We start from the raw sequence: 12,258 nt of genomic DNA, 5'->3' as shown, positions 1-12,258 counted from the left end.
AGTTACTATTGTATTTAGTAATATCACTCTCTCCTGGTACATTTAGAATATGATTCAATTTATAGTAATTGAACTCTTTTTCGCATTGCTTGTTTCTTCATCTTATAAAAAACAAAAAGTGGAAACCTTTTAGGTAATTTCTTAATTTAAAAAACTTTAAATTTTTTATTTTAAAATGAGAATAATATTGAAAGGCAAAGCATAAGGAATATAGTCAGTGGTATTGGATTTGTATTGCATGGTGACAGATGATAGCACTTGTGGTGAGCAGAGCATTATGTATAAACTTGTCAAATCCCCATGCTGCACACCTGAAACTAATGTAACACTGTGTGCCAACTACACTCCAATAAAAAATTAATAAAATGATGAAAACAAAATGAGGAATATGTTAGACACAGACAGAATGTTTCCCTGATCTGTAATTTGGGGGAAACTATCAGTGGGGAAAGCACTCTTATTATTTGAACAAATAAGGTATGGTAATTGAGATGTTTAATGATATAAAATAGAAAATGTAACACAGACCTTGGCCTCTTTATGTAGCTATCACCCTAGTGTCCTATTATTACATCTTACTGCAAGGGAGTTCATTTCGAAGAGTTTTAGGTATCATATTAGACCTCATTAAATCATATTAGATCAAGTCTTAGGTATCATATTAGATCTCTGCTAGAATGTAGCTTACATACCTGGTCTGAGGAGCTCAGTGCTACCTGGGACCACCTCTGTCCTGTGTGTGTGCACATGGGGGCACGGAGAGGAACTGGCGCTATTTCCATTTCCCTCGAACTTGAATTTAGGCACTGCTGGGAGGGAATGGTGGGTTATGTATCACATCCTTTTGGTGTCCTCCCTAGAATGTAAGTGCATGTGAGGCAAGTTAGAGTTAAAGACGTGGGTCCTCGGAGGGACTCAGCAAACAGTTATCCTGTGGGGGCAATTAAGTACATGACCGTGCATGTGCGTTCACCTGTGTACGTCCCTGTGCAGACTTGAGAGGCTGTAAATCAGTGTCTTGAGTTGCTAAGTATAAACTTTAATTCTGATGTTAGCATGCTTTTTAAAACTACATACACTTTCGGGGCGCCTGTGTGGCTCAGTGGGTTAAAGCCTCTGCCTTTGGCTCAGGTCATGATCCCAGGGTGCTGGGATCGAGCCCCACATTGGGCTCTCTGCTCAGCAGTGAGTCGGCTTCCCTTCCTTTCTCTCTGCCTGCCTCTCTGCCTACTTGTGATCTCTGTCTATCAAATAAATAAATTTAATTAAAAATATATTTTAAAAAACCTACTTACACTTTCCCCTTGATGTCCTGAGATGTTCCCTCAGGACATCCCACATAGATCCTACTCTTCCCCGCCCCCCCTCAGCACACAGTGTCAGGGACAATAAGATAACATTCATATTCATGAGTCCTGAAACCCTGGATCCCCTTACATATCAAACAAGCACATCTCACAAAATTTATTACTTTCTAACCTACTCCTTTGCCACAGCCTTAATGCAGGCTCTTCTTCATCTCTCTCCTGCAACCTAAGTTGTCTTCCCCACCCTTTCATCTTTCTTCATACTGTTGACAGAGTGATCTTTCTACAACACAAATGTTCTCTGGCCCCATTCTTCTTTACCCAGGATCCTTCAGTGACTTCCCATTACCTCCTGGATAAAATCTCTATATCTAGTCTCTGTGGGATGACCTAACACAGTCCTTTGTGGCCAAGCCCCGGCTCATCTATTTGGGCTGTTTTCCTTCTTACATGTACCATTTTAAAGTGGGACTAAAGTGCTTTAATTCTTTGAAAACATTTGCTCTTCTGCATCCTGTGCGTTTACACACCACACTGTCTGCTGGGGATGCGTGACCTTTTCCAACCCCACCAAGCCTCCAGCCACCAGACTTAGCTCAGACATATCTCTTACAGGCGTCTCCTAAACCACTTGCTCTCCTGTGGTTGATTCCTCTCCTCTTCCTTTGTTCTTTTCTCTGTGCTCTGTACATCATCTTATTACCACACTTGCCACACTGTATGGCAGTTGTTATTTCTGGACTGTTACCCAAGGTAGAAATGACAGCCATTTTCTAATGATGATTCTGAGTTACATAGGCACTGTGTAACTAGAAAAAGGATGTAAAATTTGAACTTGAATACTATGAACCACAGTATCAAAACTCAAACTACTTTAACAAAACAATGGAAAATAAGTGAAATAACTCGAAATATTTTAGGTACTTGACATAACTTTTAATTTGATTTTACAACTCCTTACATTGGAACATAAGACTCAGAATGCAGTTTGGCCTTATTCACTGTCACAACCAGAATGAAAATGCATAAAGGATAATGTCAGGAAAAAATTTTTTAAACATTCAAAAATTAAAAACGTTTAATAACCTACAGTATGGGTAATCAGTGTAAATGGGGAAAAGTCATGTTGCCAATATGTACTAGAAAACTTCATGGAAAAATCTGAAAATAACCTATCAATGTATATGAATTCCATCATTTTATTGTATGGGAATTAGACTAGACCTAGCTATATACTATTTAAAATATTTAAAATATATAGTACACATGCATGTATGCCCTTAAAAGAAGCAAGACTGGGGCTTCTCACCAGCTGGCCTGAGGAAGAGTTAATGATGAGGTAGAATAACCCTTTTTGGGGTGGTATCATGAAGAAACAAGGACACTGGAATAAGGAGTTGGAGATTTTTCCCTACTAGTAGACATTAAAGTTGAATGTATTTGATTATATTTCTATGCCAGTATCTCATCACTACAGGTAAGTTAAGTCCTACTGCATTAGTCAGGGTTTTCTAGAGAACAGAACCAGTAGGATTTGTGTGAATATGGGAAGATATAAGAAATTGGCTCATACAGTTATGGAGCTGGTGAGTCTAAAATATGCAATGTGAGCTGACAGGCTGGAGACTCAGGAGAGCCAGTGGTGCAGATGAAGTCCAAAGACAGTCTACTGGAGAAATCTCTCTTGTTCAAGGAAGCTGGTCTTTTTGTTCTGGTCAGGCCTTCAACTGATTAGGTGAGGCCCACCTACATTATGGGGACGGTAAGCTTTACCCAGAGTTCATTGGTTTAAATGTTAGTCTCATCTAAAAGTACCCTCCAACTTGACACATAAAATTAACAATGACACCCACTGAGCAGTAAAATGAATGTTTTGTAATTAGTTTCCTCAGGCATTACAATATAGTAATACATCTTTTTATGTCTCCGGGTTCATTAAAATGTTCACTATAAAGGGAAAGACTCTTTGCCTTTATCTCATCATTTTGTAATCCTTTGAGGTTTTATGGGAGAACTATAGATTTTCTGAATTATTAGCATTAATCAATGAATTCTTGGAGATAGTTGTTTTGACTCAAATGTGGTCTGCTTATATTCCAGACAGAAGCATAAAAGCCTCATTAATCTCTCTGAAATCATCAAGAAGATCTCAACTACCATTTTAAGCTCATGGTCTACAAAAAAATTCACTCGCATTTGGTTCTTCATTAGCAACATTTCTTAAAAAATCTATAATTGGTACGCCTCTTTCAAGAACAGTTGGGGATCTCTGAGCCAACCACTTGCAGAATTAGATCGTTTCCAGGATGGTTTTATTTGCTTAGATTATCCCAGGCACATCAGAACAGCTGCATCTAGACATGCTTCATCCTTGCTATGGGGCTGGTGTCCCCGGGAGTGTTTTTTAACCAGAGCCTCTCTCTCAAAGGCCTGTGGCTTTGTTTGTCTGCAGGGGACATACTTGTGCTGATAATATCTTTTTTCCCTTATATTTTCAAGTGGTAATTTTGAAAAATTCATGAACCCATAGAAATCTTATTTGGCCTTGAAAATCTGAATTATCATATTACCAACTCTAATCAATGTATCAGTAGTCTAAAATCATACAGGCATATGCTGTAGTCCTAAATTGTCACATTCACAGCGTAGACAAACAGGCATAAAGCTCCCACTGTGCCCATCATGGTGCTTCCTTTCCATGCAGCTCGTTTTGTCTAGAACATCACATGTAATCAGGATTTCTCTTCTTGAGTGGTCGGTTCTGCATTTTATGCAGGTAGGGGTGATTGATTCCTCCTTGTCCATTTCCATTGTTCTCTTCATAAGCAGTTGTATTCCAGGCTGTAGGGAAAAGAGCTGAATTACTGTACTCTGCCATGGTGATGATGTGCTCTCATTCATAAAGCTACTGAATGTTGGGTGCCTGGGTGTCTCAGTGGGTTAAAGCCTCTGCCTTTGGCTCGGGTCATGATCTCAGGGTCCTGAGATCGAGCCCCGCATTGGGCTCTCTGCTCGGCAGGGAGCCTACTTCCCTTCCTCTCTCTCTCTCTGCCTACTTGTGATCTCTGTCAAATAAATAAAATCTTTAAAGGAAAAAAAAAGCTACTGAATGTTACTCCCAACCTACCCCCTGAATTTTTCAATCTGGAATTAAGATTAACGTGTGTTGTTCTCTTATAAAGGCTGGTTCAGAATTTTCTTTCCTGCTTTTTTTTTCAGGGGAAGCACTTTTAGTTCAGTAGTTTTATATGTCATTCCTTTGGAGGAGAACACTCAAGGATATTCAATAAGTTCTCTTTGTGTGTGTGTGTGTGTGTGTGTGTGTGTGTTTTAAGATTTTATTTATTTATTTGACAGAGAGAGCCTAAGCAGGGGAAGTGGCAGGCAGAGGGTGAGAAAGAAGCAGGCTCTCTGCTGAGCAGGGAGCCCAAACAGGGCTTGATCCCAGGCCCCTGGGATTATGACCTGAGCCAAAGGCAGATGCTTACCTGACTGAGCCACCCTGGTGCCCCTGTTATTTTTTTACATTAATTATTGATATAGAAATATTAAGTAGTAAAAACCATACACTTTTAAAAAAACAGGTTTCAGAGGTTTTTTGTTTTGTTTTGTTTTTATAGATTTTACTTATTTACTGACAGAGAGAGAGAGAGGGAACACAAGCAGGGGGAGCGGGGGAGGGAGAAGCAGGCTTCCTGCTGAGCAGGGAGTCCGGTGTGGGCCTCAATCCCAGGACCCTGGGATCATGACCTGAGCTGAAGGCAGGCGCTTAACAACCCAGGCGCCTAACGACCCAGGCGCCCTAGAGTGTATTCTATTATTAAAATTAATTGCTTGTCAGTTTTCCAATTTTAAACATCTAAAAAATTATTAGTATTTTAATACATAACATTTAGTATCTATTAGTCTAAGTTCCAAATATATACAATTTAATTTCTTAATATAATGTTTAAATTTTCTCAGTAGACAAAGTAGGAAAGTACCGCTTATAAGAAATTCCATACCTTGAACTTGATCACTGAATCAGTTTAAGTCCAGTCAGGAAAATGGAAACCATACAGTAGATTACACAGGTATTTTAATATAAAAAATTATGAAACTCTAAGAAATAAGTGACTATGAGATATAAGAAAAGCTTGCATGGTTCTCATGGGCTGAGGGACGATACCCAGGAAGGGCAAAGGTGGAAGGTAGTTCCCTCCCCAAGGCCCCCCAGAAGGGTTCAGCCCCCTGTTGGAACAAGCGTATTTCATCCCACTTGGTAGAGAAGTTGGCTGCTTTGCCTGGCTGTACTGGTATGAAATTGCCTGGCAAGCAGGAAGCGCAGCCCTGGAGTGCAGGGGAGGCACAGGCAGTCAGCAGTTACGGGTGTGGGTATGTAGAGGGAGCAGAGCCTTGGGTGGGCAGGAGGGTATGACATAGGCAGAAGGCCTTTGGAATGGTGGCTTCCATGTGAAGAGGGCAACAGGAAGCCTATCACCAGGCCAGGCCAAGACTGCAACTTTGCTAAGGAACTGCATGTTCTGGGTGCCTGCCGGGGGCAGAGCTCCGAAAGATTTCCTCCCCCTTGACCCCTTGCATGTACAGTGAACAGTAGGAGAGCCCCTTACTTCTTCGGGGTCCCTCTAGCACCCTCTCCTGAGAAAAGTTAACATCATGCTGACTGTAAAGGAAACGTGCCAAAAAGAATGCTGTGCATTATGGCAGAACATACATGGAAAGGAAAATCTGGAGTCGAGAGGCAGTCAATATATAGCACATTTATAATCTCATTGTAATCTGGTTTTTACTCTTTACTGTTAATGTCAAGTGTGGAGTGCCTCCATCCATATATTTTACCATCCAACTATTGTCATGAAGAAGTAGTCTAAGAACAAAGCTCCATTGTGGGTTTCGGTGCCATGCTCTGAGCCTCTTGTCCCCATCAGGAGTACAGGCATACACTGGTCTACCGTGCTTTGCCTTATTGCACTCTGAAGATAAGGGGCTGTTATACAGATCGAAGATGTGTGGCAATGCTTGTCGAACAAGTCTGCCAGTGCCGTTTTTCCAATAGCATTTGTTCACTTTGTGTCCGTGTGTCACACTTTGGTAATTCTAGCAATATGTCCAACGTCTTCATTATTATATTTGTTAGGATGATCTGTGATTAGTGATTACAGTTCTCTGAAAGCTAAATGATCATTAGCATTTTTTAAAAGATTTTATTTATTTATTTGACAGAGATCACAAGTAGGCAGAGAGGCAGGCAGAGGGAGAGAGGAGGAAGCAGGCTCCCTGCTGAGCAGAGAGCCTGATGCGGGACTCGATCCCAGGACCCTGAGATCATGACCCGAGCCGAAGGCAGCGGCTTAACCCACTGAGCCACCCAGGCGCCCCATCATTAGCATTTTTTTAACAATAAAGTATTTTTAGTTCAGGTATGTACATTTTTCAGACCTAAGGCTGTTGTGCACTCGATAGACTACTTTTGGAGGCACTAGGAAACTAAAAACTCCATTTGACTCACTTTATTTCAACATGCATGTGAGTGCAGTGGTCTGGGACTGAACCCACAGTCTCCCTCAGGTATACCTAAAGTTAAGTGGATAGTTAAGTAGAGATGCTATTTAGTTGTAAATACTAAATTTGTTACTTCTTATTCCTTAACTTTTTGGATTTTCCCAGTAGCACTGTTCTTAAAATTGGCTAGCCAAACCACTTCCAAGAGAAGTGAATGGTAATTATTATACCTGATTAAAGAAAAAACATATTTCTTTTCATTAGATCAAGAAATAATCATATGTAATTATTAATAATTTGATTTAAAATTACATCATTGATATTTAGGATGTGTTTCATTGTAATTGATTAATAAAAAAGTTCTAGAATGCCATATTGGCTTGTATAAACTTGAAAATGAGGTTTTTGAATATGTATAGACGTATTCTCTACAAAAATAACCTTTAACAAAGATGCATTTTTAAAAATTTAGTCTGCTGAGTCCCTACTGAGCTCCTTTGCTAAGCAGAGACTTCACATTTCAAGATCTTGTTTTTCTTAAATCAGGTTGACTGGTTAACATCATTTTCTCATGAATTTCTCAACTTTTATCCCCAGATCAATAGATAAATGTGACAGATGCCTTAGACTGTTTCCCTTAGCTTTATAGTCTGTCAGGAATATCTGTCCTTTGAATTAATGGCTGTTAATAACTTTTTTGGCATCTGGAGAGCTATATAGCTGTATACTAGTGGTATGGTAGAAAACTGCACCAGGGTCATCATGTTCTAGATCTTCACTTTTGCTGCTTCCCTTAGGGAAAATTTCTTCCTTCTCAAATTTTTTCTAACTGCAGTTTTAGAAATCTGCTGCCCAGTTCATGGCCTGGGTAACTCAGCCCATATTCTAGTGATTTTTGCAGAGAAAGGTAGGAGGCTAAGACGGCCACATAAAATGCCCATAAGGTCAAGTCTTGTTCTAAAGAAATCAGAGGTCGTGTCTGTTATTATTATGTTATCATCATCATCATCTTCTTCATCTTCTCCTTATCATCCACCTTTAAGTAAAAAAAGGATAGTATTCATACAGCTTTTCTTACTTTTTTTTTAAAATAAGATTTTTATTTATTTAGTTGACAGAGATCACACATAGGCAGAGAGGCAGGCAGAGAGAGAGGAAGGGAAGCAGGCTCCCCGCTGAGCAGAGAGTCCGACGTGCAGCTCGATCTCAGGACCCTGAGATCCTGACCTGAGCCGAAGGCAGAGGCTTAACCCACTGAGTCACCCAGATGCCCCCAGCTTTACTTACTTTGTAATGATCCACAATCAACTATTTTTCCCATTAATTTCTCTTTTCCTCCATCAGGCTTCTCGGTGTTTTCTTACACTTCAAAGTACAGACACTTAATACATACGGGTTGAGTCTTTGTGTGCTCTGGCAGCCGCCATCTATTTCTTTCTGAACATACGGTTTTCATGCTTTGTCTTACCATCAGTGACCAACCTGTCCTTGGAGAAGACTCCTTCAGCTCTCCCTTTTCTAACCAACTTGACTCGGTTAAGACCAGCCCTATAGAGCCCCTCTGAATGGATAGTAGGACTTAAGATTAAGTGGAAGGAGGTAGACCTACTGCTCTTGGATATGAAACCCTAGTTTGGCCAGCTGAAAGGAAATGGAAACCTGAGAGTTCTCATTCTCTGACCTTTTTTATTTTAACTGTGGGCTCTTTTAGCCAGATTTACCTATTCCGATGTTTCTGAACTCTCTGGCCCAGAAGGGCTCTTTCCCCACTGGAATCATCTGTATCTACAAATTCAAGGAGTTCCATTGTGCTGGCTGACTCAGCAGAGTGGCTCCTGTCGTGTCTAGCCTAATAAGGCGGGAGGAGGGTCTTCCTCTCTTCCCAGATTATCTCTTGGTCATAGGAGAGCCCTCTGCTACAGTCAGGCTGGTCACCCCGCTGCCCTCTGCAGTAACCCACATTTTTTCCACCTCTGGATTTTTGCACAAGGCATGCCACTTTCTTTTGTCCAAGTCCTAGCTCCTCTTCAGTTTCCAACCTATATTTTCCGGGCTCTTCCAGCCCTCACTTTTCCCCGAGCTCCTACACTGGATATAGTGTGTACCTCACAACTGCGTACTTAATCTTTCCTCTTGTGCTGTTTTTGGATGTGTGTGTGACCCACCTAGATTATAGGAGGGGGATGTGTTTTACACTCTGTTTCCCTCTTGTTGCTTACTGGTAGGCTATTTGTTAAAATACTCGGAAGTTTCTTGTTTTTCTCTAGCCCTTAAACTGGAGGGGTTGGCTTTAGGTAGAACTAAACATGGTTTTAAAAAGTACAGAGATAGGGCACCTGGGTGGCTCAGTGGGTTAAAGCCTCTGCCTTTAGCTCAGGTCATGATGCCAGGGTCCTGGGATCGAGCCCTGCATCCATCGGGCTCTCTGGTCAGCAGGGAGCCTGTTTCCCCCTCTCTGTGCCTGCCTTTCTGCCTACTTGTGATCTCTGTCAAATAAATAAATAAAATCTTTTTTTAAAAAAAAGTACAGAGCCTTCATTAGAACTATGTTCAGACATATGTTCAGATTTTACAGGCTCTGTAAAATGATAAATGTGGCAAACAGCTTCTCCGTTGGTTTGTTTTTTTGTTTTTTTTTAAGATTTTCTTTCTTTCTTTGACAGATCACAAGTAGGCAGAAAGAGAGAGGGGGAAGCAGGCTCCCCACTGAGCAGAGAGCCCAATGCGGGACTGGATCCCAGGACCCTGAGATCATGACCTGAGCTGAAGGCAGAGGCTTAACCCACTGAGCCACCCAGGTGCCCCTTCTCCATTGTTTTATGGCACTTTACAAAATGCTGTATTTAGGGCAGTTCTCACTGGAACACCTGCCTGTACCTCAGGCTGTCAGAAGTATAGCTCCGAGCAGAGCGGATTGTAGAGGTCTGTTGGGAAAGGGCTCCTGCCCAGTCCTGGTTGCTGGGTGGTAGTTCTTCTACCTTCTCCAGTCCTTCTTTCACCTGTTTCACTTCAGTCCAGATCTGAGTGGGAGGCTGGGAGAGGAGTGGTGGCTGAATTGTTGAGGTCCACTGAGTGCTTCAGATTGGCTTTATTTGTGCCCACACTGTGAGAGGAGCAGATAGCAACGGAAGCAAGCAGAAAGGCCAAGCTGGTCATGTTACTCTCCCCTTAAAACTGCGCAGTGCCCTTCTACTCTGCAAGGGAAGATCCCCAGTCTTTACATGGCCTCTAGTGCCCGCATGGTCTGGCCTCCATAACCCTCCTCTCTTACCATTCTCCCTCTTGCTCATCCTGCGCCAACCATTCTGCCCCTTTGCCGTCTTTGCCTGGTGACTCCCACTCAGTCCTGAGGCGGCATGTACCCCATTCAGTCATTTTCTCAAGGATGTATTGCCTGACACCACCCCCACCCTCCCATGGTCCAGATCACATATCCCACATGTGATTTCGAATCACTGATTTTGCATTTTTTATTGCTTTATGCCTCTCACTTTTTATGGTTTGCCATTACATATCTTTTGGGGTGATTATTTGTTCAAATAGATACATCCCTTCCATAAGGGCAGGGATGCAGTCAGTCCTCTGGCTGTTTTAACTCCATGTCCCTAATTTAAGGCCAGGCACACAAGTGAAGCTCATTACATGTTAGTTTGAGGAGTGACAGCAGATGTGAAAGTGAATTGTAGGGTCTGGGGGCTAAGGAATGAAGGCAGGCTAGCAGAGAGCTGTGGTCAGAGAGAAGTTTACAGGCTAAGCTGAATCAAGAAACTGGGTATATTCGGGGCATTCTAGAGGGCGAGGGTGGTCATTGGGCTTGGCAGGGCTGGGCCACATGGCAATCTGTAAAGCCTAGAGTGGCTTGGAGACTGGTAGGCAGCCCCTGCCTTCTGTAAATAACACCAGTAATAGAATGTTTATAGTGTGCCAGACACTGAGGTAAAGCTTTTAAGAAGTAGATATTACTAACTAGTTTTACACTGAGGAAATGGGAAACATGGGAGGTTGACAGTCTCATGAAGGTCAAGCAGCTAATAAGCCCCAGAGTCAGGATTCATACCCAGGTGCATTTGATTCCCCAGTCCTTGCCCTTCAGCCCCAGGATCCATCATCTTCTGGAGTGTCTTCTAGAGTTTCTTACTTTCCCAAGCTGTGTGGCTTTAGATCAGAATATCATGCGTGAAAATCCACGACAGCCTCCTCTGAACCCTCATGTCCTCTCTCTTCAGTCTAGTTTGTGCATCTTTACCAGACCAAATTTCCTTAAGGTCCTCCATTTATCGTGGTTACACACGTCCTCAGCAATCCTCAGTGCTTCTCCAGGCACCGAAACACGAGCTCTGGCCTGCATTCTGAGCCCCATCCGCCCTCCATCTTCCTCACAGACTTTACTGTCCTTTGCTCTCTCCGTCAGCCTTCTGAACCTCCAGTGCCTGCTGACCCTTCTTCCGGCAGGTCTGGAGCAGGTCTGTGCTGCTCCCTGGGTTCGTGTCCTTTCTTGGTCTCGTGAAATCCTTCAGGGAAGCCTGGAATCCCATTCTGCTGCTTGCTGAATGCCCTTGTTACGTGTTCTTGTAGTTACTCAGTTCTTGACTTAATTGTGCTCTGTTTTCTTCTTCCCCTAATTTGATTGGAAGCTCCTTGAAGCTTGACTGCGTGTTTTATTTCTGTTTCCCCGTAGCATCTGATAGAGTAGCATAAACATGGTGGATTTTCAATAAATGCTTATTAAATGAGTAAACAACCCATGCTTCTGGTATTCTGGCTTACTAGGGATTTGCTTTACATTAATGTGTTCCCCTACACTAAAGATTATCCGGTTTGAAAATGAAGAAACTATGACATTGCATAAAGTTGTGACTGGGGACTTTAACATATTGGGCAGTATATAAACTTTAATGTACTCCTGGAATGAAGTGGCATATTGACTGCCAGTGGGGCAGGGTGCCAGATATGTCCAGGAAAAATACTGGTTATAGTAAAAGACATATTTTATATATAAACATTATATATATATTATATATATATGTGTGTAGTAAATATGTTCTTTTGTTTTTTATTTGTAACTTAGTAAATAATGCATATTGCAGAAATAGCTGAATAAGGATATTTAACGTTACTTTCAGTATAATGAATGCCCTCGGGAATAAAATAAACATAATTGTGATTCACTATATAAAATCAGAGAACTGAACTGTGGATGCAGTTTCCCTTAGGCCACTCATTTTTTTTTCAGTAGATTTACCTTTCTAATTATATTTTGCTTAGGCTAATTTTAAAATTACTTTGCATTCCCTGAGAGCAGAGTACTTCATGTGTCAAGGGGACACATACTTAATAGTCCTAAATACTATCTGTAAAAGCAAAAGGCTCATTTCCCTCCCAGAGGATCTTTTTTAAGAATCAAATGCACAACTGTTAAAAAAAAAAGAAGTTTGTAAAGTACATACAA

The 12,258-nt window shown here is 41.6% G+C and overlaps 1 protein-coding gene across 1 annotated transcript in view; it reads left to right on the top strand.

Moving 5' to 3' along the window:
* LOC309859016 (UPF0524 protein C3orf70 homolog) overlaps window positions 1–12,258 on the top strand; it is an 80,715-nt gene that overhangs the window by 56,433 nt on the left and 12,024 nt on the right. The window lies entirely within an intron of this gene.

Source organism: Mustela nivalis, assembly GCF_964662115.1.
Source record: "Mustela nivalis genome assembly, chromosome: 1".
Lineage (NCBI taxonomy): Eukaryota > Metazoa > Chordata > Mammalia > Carnivora > Mustelidae > Mustela > Mustela nivalis.
Note: the sequence above shows the minus strand (reverse complement) of the source record. Positions and strands in the feature narration are given on the sequence as shown.